Below are 9,953 nucleotides of genomic sequence, written 5' to 3' on the forward strand. Positions count from 1 at the left end.
AGGACGGTCAGGGTGAGGAGGATGAGGATGATGAGGGTGAGGATGATGAGGGTGAGGATGATGAGGGTGAGGATGATGAGGGTGAGGATGATGAGGGTGAGGATGATGAAGGTGAGGAAGCTCCGGGGGCTCCCCCCAGGCCGCCCCCGCCCGGAGGAGCAGCAGCAGCAGCAGCACGGCCGGAGCCATGAGTGACCACGGAGTGACCACTGAGTGACCAGTGACCAACTGACCGCTGAGTGACCAATGAGTGATCAATGAGTGATCAATGAGTGACCACGGAGTGACCACTGACCGACTGACCGCTGAGTGATCAATGAGTGACCCTGAGTGACCCCTGAGTGATCAATGAGTGACCACTGAGTGATCAATGAGTGACCCTGAGTGACCCTGAGTGACCACTGAGTGACCACTGACCGACTGACTGCTGAGTGACCGCTGAGTGACCAATGAGTGACCCCTGAGTGATCAATGAGTGACCAATGAGTGACCAATGAGTGACCCTGAGTGACCCCTGAGTGACCACGGAGTGACCACTGACCAACTGACCACTGAGTGACCCCTGAGTGATCAATGAGTGACCCTGAGTGACCCCTGAGTGATCAAGGAGTGACCCTGAGTGACCCTGAGTGACCACTGAGTGACCACGGAGTGACCACTGACCGACTGACCGCTGAGTGACCCCTGAGTGACCCTGAGTGACCCCTGAGTGACCACGGAGTGACCACTGACCGACTGACCGCTGAGTGACCCCTGAGTGACCCTGAGTGACCCCTGAGTGACCACGGAGTGACCACTGACCGACTGACCGCTGAGTGACCCCTGAGTGACCCTGAGTGACCCTGAGTGACCACTGAGTGATCAATGAGTGACCACTGACCAACTGACCGCTGAGTGATCAATGAGTGATCAATGAGTGACCCTGAGTGACCCTGAGTGACCACTGACCAACTGACCGCTGAGTGACCCCTGAGTGATCAATGAGTGACCCTAAGTGACCAATGAGTGATCAATGAGTGACCACTGAGGAGTGACCACTGAGTGACCATGGAGTGACCACTGACCAACTGACCACTGAGTGACCCCTGAGTGATCAATGAGTGACCCTGAGTGACCACTGACCAACTGACAGCTGAGTGACCCCTGAGTGATCAATGAGTGACCCTAAGTGACCAATGAGTGATCAATGAGTGACCACTGAGGAGTGACCACTGAGTGACCACGGAGTGACCACTGACCGACTGACCGCTGAGTGACCAATGAGTGATCAATGAGTGATCAATGAGTGACCCTGAGTGACCACGGAGTGACCACTGAGTGACCGGTGCTGAGTGACCTCAGAGCGACGTCAGAGTGACCGCTGAGTGACCACAGAGTGACCGCTGACCGCTGAGTGTCCCGAGTGACCAATGAGTGACCTTGAGTGACCACTGAGTGACCAAGTGACCGCTGAGTTATCACACAGTGACCGCTGAGTGACCACGGAGTGACCACTGACCGCTGAGTGTCCCAAGTGACCAATGAGTGACCGATGAGTGACCGGTGCTGTGACTGCACTGACCTCAGAGTGACCAGAGCTGAGTGACCGCTGAATGACCATGGAGTGACCGCTAAGTGACCACAGAGTGACCACTGGGTGACCTCAGAGTGACATCAGAGTGACCAGCACCAAGTGACCATAGAGTGACCGCTGAGTGACCACAGAGTGACCGGCGCTGAATGACCACGGACTGACCTCGGAGTGACCGCTGAGTGACCACGGAGTGACCGCTGAGTTACCGGCACTGAGTGACCATGGACTGACCGCTGAGTGACCGATGAGTGACCACAGAGTGACCGCTGAGTTACCGGCTCTGAGTGACCATGGACTGACCGCTGAGTGACCGCTGAGTGACCACGGAGTGACCACGGAGTGACCGCTGAGTTACTGGCGCTGAATGACCGCTGAGTGACCACGGAGTGACCACTGGGTGACCGCTGAGTGACCGTGGGTGACCGATGAGTGACCACGGAGTGACCGCTGAGTTACCGGCGCTGAATGACCACAGAGTGACCGCTGAGTGACCGCTGAGTGACCGCTGAGTGACCGCTGAGTGACTGCACTGACCTCAGAGTGACCAGAGCTGAGTGACCGCTGAGTGACCACGGAGTGACCAGAGCTGAGTGACCGGCGCTGAATGACCGCTGAGTGACCGCTGAGTGACCACGGAGTGACCGCTGAATTACCGGTGCTGAGTGACCGCTGAGTGACGGTGGATGACTGACGAGTGACCACGGAGTGACCACGGAGTGACCGCTGAATGACCGCTGAGTGACCACGGAGTGACCACGGAGTGACCGCTAAGTGACCACAGAGTGACCACTGGGTGACCTCAGAGTGACATCAGAGTGACCAGCACCAAGTGACCATAGAGTGACCGCTGAGTGACCGCTGAGTGACCACAGAGTGACTGGCGCTGAATGACCACGGACTGACCTCGGAGTGACCACTGGGTGACCGCTGAGTGACCACAGAGTGACTGCTGAGTTACTGGCGCTGAGTGACCACGGAGTGACCGCTGGGTGACCGCTGGGTGACCACAGAGTGACCGCTGAGTTACCGGCACTGAGTGACCGCTGAGTGACCGCTGGGTGACCGCTGAGTGACCGCTGAGTGACCACGGAGTGACCGGTGCTGAATGACCACAGACTGACCTCGGAGTGACCACGGAGTGACCACAGAGTGACCGCTGAGTGACCGCTGAGTGACTGCTGAATGACCGCTGAGTGACCGGTGCTAAATGACCACGGAGTGACCGCTGAGTGACCGCTGAGTGACCGCTGAGTGACTGCACTGACCTCAGAGTGACCAGAGCTGAGTGACCGCTGAGTGACCACGGAGTGACCAGAGCTGAGTGACCGGCGCTGAATGACCGCTGAGTGACCGCTGAGTGACCACGGAGTGACCGCTGAGTGACCACGGAGTGACCGCTGAATTACCGGTGCTGTGTGACCGCTGAGTGACCGTGGATGACTGATGAGTGACCACGGAGTGACCACTGAGTGACCGCTGAATGACCGCTGAGTGACCACGGAGTGACCACGGAGTGACCGCTAAGTGACCACAGAGTGACCACTGGGTGACCTCAGAGTGACATCAGAGTGACCAGCACCAAGTGACCATAGAGTGACCGCTGAGTGACCGCTGAGTGACCACAGAGTGACCGGCGCTGAATGACCACGGACTGACCTCGGAGTGACCGCTGAGTGACCGCTGAGTGACCGCTGAGTGACCACAGAGTGACCGGCGCTGAATGACCACGGACTGACCTCGGAGTGACCGCTGAGTGACCGCTGAGTGACCGCTGAGTGACCACAGAGTGACCGGCGCTGAATGACCACGGACTGACCTCGGAGTGACCGCTGAGTTACTGGCGCTGAGTGACCACAGAGTGACCGCTGGGTGACCGCTGAGTGACCGTGGGTGACCGATGAGTGACCACGGAGTGACCGCTGAGTGACCAGCACCGACTGACCACGGAGTGACCGGCTCTGAGTGACCACGGAGTGCCCGGCACCGAGTGCCCAGCACGGAGTGACCACTGAGTGACCACGGAGTGACCACGGAGTGACCACGGAGTGACCAGCACCGAGTGTCCAGCACCGAGTGACCGCGGAGTGACCGCCGAGTGACCACGGAGTGACCACGGAGTGACCACTGAGTGACCACGGAGTGACCACAGCAGCTGTGCCCCTCCCCCACCGCGGGCACCCAAAATAGACCCGGGGGGGGGAGGGGAAATTGGGGAAAAAAAACCCAAAATTCCGGATTTTGACCCAATTTTGGGGTTTTTCTTCACATTTCGGGGTGTCCCCAATTTTGGGGGGTCAGATTTGGGGGGGGGGTCAAATTTTGGGGGAGTCACCCCAAATTTGGGGACGGGGGGTGGAAATTGGGGAGAAAACCCCCAAAAATTCAAGATTTTGGCCCATTTTTGGAGTTTTCTCCCATTTAGGGGTGGCCCCAATTTTGGGGGGGTCAGATTTTGGGGAGGGGGCAAATTTAGGGGGGGGGGTCACCCCAAATTTTGGGTCAAACCCAAAATTTTGGCGTCGGGGGGGTAAATTGGGGCGAAAACCCCCAAAATTTCAATATTTTGACCCAATTTTAGGTTTTTTTTCTCCCATTTGGGGGTGTCCCCAAATTTGGGTTGTCCCCAAATTTTGGGGGGTCACATTTTTGGGGGGGGATCACATTTACGGGGGGGGGGGGGGGCACCCCAATATTTGATTTAGGAGCACCACACCCCCCCAAAAAAAAAATCATAAAAATTAAATATTTCCACCCATTTTTGTGACATTTTCCCCTTTTTTTGGGGGGGGCGGGGGGGGTCAAATTTTTAGGGGATCACCCCAAAATATTTTGGGGGTGGGAGGAGCTGAAATTTGGGGGGGGACCCAAAATTTAGGATTTTTTGGGGTTTTTTGTTGGGTTTTTTTGGGGGGGGTGGGGGAGGGGCGGAAATTGGAAGCCCCGAGCTAAAAATAGCCCGGGGGGGAGGGAGGGGGGGGAGGGGGGGTCACGCGCTGCCGAGGGGGATTCTGGGATAGCCCCGATTTTTTTGGGGGGGGACACCCCAAAATTTCCCCTCCCCCACCCCCGCAAAAAAAAATTAAAAAAATTAAATAAAAATTAAAAAATAAAAAGGGGGGGAGCAAGGACAAATTTGGGGGGGGGGAGGGGAGGTCGGGGCCCCTCCCCCCACCCCCGCACGGCCTTGGGGGGGGGGATAAAGGGGGACCCCCCCCCAAAAAAACAAAAGAGGAGCCGGAACCGCAGCGCCATGGGGGGGGTGCAGGTGAGGGGGACCCCAAATTAATTTAGCGGGGGAGACCCCAAATTATTGGGGGGAGACCCCAAATATTCCCTAATTAAGGGGGAGGGGATCCCAAATTAATTTAGGGGGGGGAGACCCAAATTAATGGGGGGAGACCCAAATATTCCCTAATTAAGGAGGAGGGGACCCCCAATTATGGGGTGGGACCCCCAAATTAATGGGTGGGGGAGTCATTAAACCCCAAATTACGGGCGGTTACGGGCGGAGACCCCCAAATTATGGGGCGGGACCCCAAATTATGGGGTGGGGGGACATGGGGACCCCCAATTATGGGGTGGGACCCCCAAATTTCGGGGCGAGACCCCAAAATTACGGGCGGGGACCCTCAAATTTCGGGGCGGGACCCCCAGTTATGGAACGAAGGAACCATTAACCCCCTAATTACAGGCGAACCCCCAAATTACGGGCGGGGACCCCCAAATTACGGGCGGGGACCCCCAAATTACGGGCGGGGACCCCCAATTTCGGGGCGAGACCCCCAAATTACGGGCTGGGACCCCCAATTATGTAACGAAGGAACCATTAACCCCCAAATTACGGGGTGGGACCCCCAAATTACAGGCGGGGACCCCAAATTACGGGTGGGCCCCCCAATTATGGAACGAAGGAACCATTAACCCCCAAATTACGGGGTGGGACCCCCAAATTACAGGCGGGACCCCCAAATTACAGTGTGGGACCCCCAGTTATGTAACGAAGGAACCATTAACCCCCAAATTACGGGCGGGGACCCCCAAATTTCGGGGCGAGACCCCCAAATTACGGGCGGGGACCCCAATTATGGAACGAAGGAACCATTAACCCCCAAATTACGGGCGAACCCCCAAATTACGGGTGGGACCCCCAATTATGTAACAAAGGAACCATTAAACCCCAAATTACGGGCGGGGACCCCCCAGTTTGGGGGCGGGGGTCGCTTCGGCCGCCCCCATTCCCGGGGTGGGGCTCCCCCAGGACGCCCCCTCCCCAAATTCCTCACCGCCCCCTCCCCGTCCCCTCGCAGCTCCTGCTCCTGGCGGCGCTGGTGGCGACCCCGGCGGCTTCGGGGAGCCGCGGGGACCCCGCGGTGGCCGGGGGGGGGTCTCGGTGCTGGGGGGGGTCTCGGCGGTTTTGGGGGGGGGTCCCGGGCGCCCCCCGTGCCGGCCCCGTGAACGTGACGGTGGCGCTGGAGAAGGACGAGTGTCCGCAGTGCCGGGCGGTCACCGCCACCGCCTGCGGGGGCTTCTGCCGCACGCGGGTACGGCCGGGGGGTTTGGGGGGCTTTGGGGGGGATTTGGGGGGGTTTGGGGGGGATTTGGGGGGGATTTGGGGGGATTTGGGGGGATTTGGGGGGATTTGGGGGGTTTTGGGGGGATTTTGGGGGGGATTGGGGGGGTTTGGGGGGGGTTGGAGGGGATTTTGGGGGGATTTGGGGGGGTTTGGAGGGGTCTGGGGGGGGTTTGGGGGGGTTTGGGGGGGCTTGGAGGGGATTTGGGGGGATTTGGGGGGGTTTGGGGGGTTTGGGGGGGTTTGGAGGGGGTTGGGGGGATTTGGAGGGGATTTTGGGGGCATTTGGAGGTTATTTGGAGGGGATTTGGGGGGGGTTTGGAGGGGTTTGGGGGGGGTTTGGGGGGGTCTGGGGGGGTTTGGAGGGGATTTGGGGGATTTGGAGGGGTTTGGAGGGGGTTTGGGGGGGGTTTGGGGGGATTTGGGGGGGTTTGGGGGGATTTGGAGGTTATTTGGAGGGGATTTGGGGGGGGTTTGGAGGGGTTTGGGGGGGTTTGGGGGGGTTTGGGGGGGTTTGGAGGGGATTTGGGGGGGATTTGGGGGGGGTTTGGACGGGGTTTGGGGGGGGTTTGGGGGGAATTTGGGGGAGGATTTGGAGGGGGTTTTAGGGGGTTTGGGGGGATTTGGGGGGGTTTGGGGGGGGTTTGAGGGAATTTGGGGGAGGATTTGGGGGTTTTTAGGGGGTTTGGGGGGATTTGGGGGGTTTGGGGGGGATTGGGGGGATTTGGGGGGGTTTGGGGGAATTTGGGGGGATTTGGAGGGGTTTGGAGGGGTTTGGAGGGGGATTTGGGGGGGTTTGGGGGGGGTTGGAGGGGGTTTGGGGGGAATTTGGGGGGGTTTGGGGGGGTTGGAGGGGTTTGGGGGGAATTTGGGGGGATTTGGGGGATTTTGTGGGGGAAATTGGGGGGTTTTTAGGGGGGCTGGGGGGGATTTGGGGGGGATTTGGGGGGATTTGGGGGAATTTGGGGGTTTTTTAGGGGGTTTGGGGGGTGGGGGGATTTGGGGGTGTTTGGGGGGATTTGGAGTTTGGGTTTGGGGGTTTGGGGGATTTGGGGGGATTTGGAGGGGTTTGGGGGGTTTGGGGAATTTGTGGGGGATTTGGGGGGTCTGGGGGGATTTGGGGGGGTTTGGGGGGGTCTGGGGGATTTGGGGGAGGATTTGGAGGGGTCTGGGGGGATTTGGGGGGGTTTGGGGGGGTCTGGGGGGGTTTGGGGGGATTGGGGGGATTTGGAGGGGTTTTTAGGGGGTTTGGGGGGGTTTGGGGGGGTCTGGGGGGTTTGGGGGGGTTTGGAGGGGATTTGGGGGGATTTGGGGGGGGTTTGGAGGGGGTTTGGGGGGGTTTGGGGGGAATTTGGGGGAGGATTTGGAGGGGTTTTTAGGGGGTTCGGGGGGATTTGGGGGAGGATTTGGAGGGGTCTGGGGGGGATTTGGGGGGATTTGGAGGGGTTTGGGGGGGATTTTGTGGGGAAATTGGGGGGTTTTTAGGGAGTGTGAGGGGGATTTGAGGGAATTTGGGGGAGGATTTGGGGGGGTTTTAGGGGGTTTGGGGGGGATTTGGGGGGGTTTGGAGGGGTTTGGAGGGGTCTGGGGGGATTTGGGGGGGTTTGGGGGGATTTGGGGGGTTTGGGGGGGATTTTGTGGGGGAAATTGGGGCGATTTGGGGGGATTTGGAGGGGTTTTTAGGGGGTTTGGGGGGATTTGGGGGGAGGATTTGGGGGTTTTTAGGGGGTTTTTAGGGGGTGTGGGGGGATTTGGGGGGATTTTGGGAAGGGTTTGGGGGGTCTGGGGGGGTCTGGGAGGAATTTGGGGGGCTTTGGAGGGGTTTGGGGGGAATTTGGGGGAATTTTGGGGGGGATTTGGGGGTGGATTTGGGGGATTTGGGGGGTTTTTAGGGGGTTTGGGGGGGGATTTGGGGAGGAAATTAGGGGAATTTGGGGAGGATTTGGGGGGGTTTTAGGGGGTTTTTAGGGGGGAAATTGGGGGGTTTTCAGGGGATTTGGGGGGGTTTGGGGGGGGTTTGGGGGTTTTTTTGGGTTTTTTGGGGGGGATTTGGGGGGATGTTGGGAGGGTTTGGGGAGGGTTGGGGGGGAAATTAGGGGTTTTTATGGGGTTTGGGGGGGATTTGGGGAGTTTGGGGGAATTTTGGGGGGATTTGGGGGAGGATTTGGGGGGTTTTTTAAGGGGTTCTGGGGGGATTTTGGGGGGATTTGGGGGATTTCGGAGGGTTTGGAGGGGATTCGTGAGGAATTGGGGGGGGTTTGGGGGTTCGGGAAAGGGGTTTGGGGGGATTTGGGGTTTTTTTTGGGGGGGGTTGGGGATTTAAGGGAAATTGGGGGGGTTTGGAGGGGTTTTAGGGGCCTTGGGGGATTTGGGGAGGATTTTGGGGACATTTGGGGCATTATCGGTGTGTGTATTAGGGGACTAGTGGGGGTCTTTAGGGGATTTTTTTGGGGGTCCTTTGGGGATTATTCGGGGGTCCTTTGGGGATTATTTGGGTGTGTTTTAGGGGATTATTCGGGGGTCTTTAGGGAATTATTTTGGAGGTCTTTAGGGCATTATTCGGGGGTCTTTAAGGGATTATTTTGGGGGCCTTTAGGGGATTATCGGGGTGTGTATTAGGAATTATTTGGGTGTGTTTTAGGGGATTATTCGGGGGTCTTTAGGGAATTATTTTGGGGGTCTTTAGGGGATTATTCGGGGGTCTTTAGGGGATTATTTGGGTGTGTTTTAGGGGATTATTACGGGGTACTTTGAGGATTATTCGGGGGTCTTTAGGGGATTATTCGGGGGTCCTTTGGGGATTATTCGGGGGTCTTTAGGGGATTATTTTGGGGGTCTTTAGGGGATTATTCGGGGGTCTTTAGGGGATTACTCGGGGGTCCTTTGGGGATTATTTTGGGGGTCTTTAGGGGATTATTCGGGGGTCCTTTGGGGATTATTTGGGTGTGTTTTAGGGGATTATTTTGGGGTTTTTAGGGGATTATTTTGGGGGTCTTTAGGGCATTATTCGGGGGTCCTTTGGGGATTATTCGGGGGTCCTTTGGGGATTATTTTGGGGGTCTTTAGGGCATTATCAGGACGTGTCCCCCCCCTTCAGGAGCCGGTTTACCGCAGCCCCCTGGGCCCCCCCCGCCAGGCCGCCTGCACCTATTCGGGGGTGCGCTACGAGCGCTGGATTTTGGGGGGCTGCCCCCCCGGCACCGACCCCGCCGTCACCGTCCCGGTGGCCCTGGGCTGTCGCTGCGGCCGCTGCCCCATGGCCGCCGCCGACTGCGCCGTGCTGGGGCTGGGCCCCTCCTTCTGCGGGGCTCCGGGGGGTTTCGGGGGGTCCTGAGAGCCCCAAAACCCGGGGATGGGACCCCCCACCCGAATTGATGGGGTTTGGGGGGGGTAATAAATCCTCCTGGCCGCCGGGGGGCGCTGTGTGTCATTGGGAATTTTGGGGGGAGGTCCTGAGACCCCCAAACTCAGGTATGGGACCCTCACCTACCATTTACAGGATTTTGGGGGGCAATAAAAATTTTGGGGGGTCCTGAGACCCCCAAACTCAGGTATGGGACCTTCACCCACCATTTATAGGATTTTGGGGGGCAATAAAAATTTTGGGGGGTCCTGAGACCCCCAAACTCAGGTATGGGACCCTCACCCACCATTTATAGGATTTTGGGGGGTCATAAAAATTTTGGGGGGTCCTGAGAGGACTCTCAATTACCATTTATAAGATTTTGGGGGGGCATAAAAATTTTGGGGGGTCCTGAGACCCCTAAACCCCCGGGGATGGGACCCCCCACCCGAATTGATGGGGTTTGG

The sequence above is a fragment of the Lonchura striata genome, chromosome 38 (genome assembly GCF_046129695.1).
Source record: "Lonchura striata isolate bLonStr1 chromosome 38, bLonStr1.mat, whole genome shotgun sequence".
Classification (NCBI taxonomy): domain Eukaryota; kingdom Metazoa; phylum Chordata; class Aves; order Passeriformes; family Estrildidae; genus Lonchura; species Lonchura striata.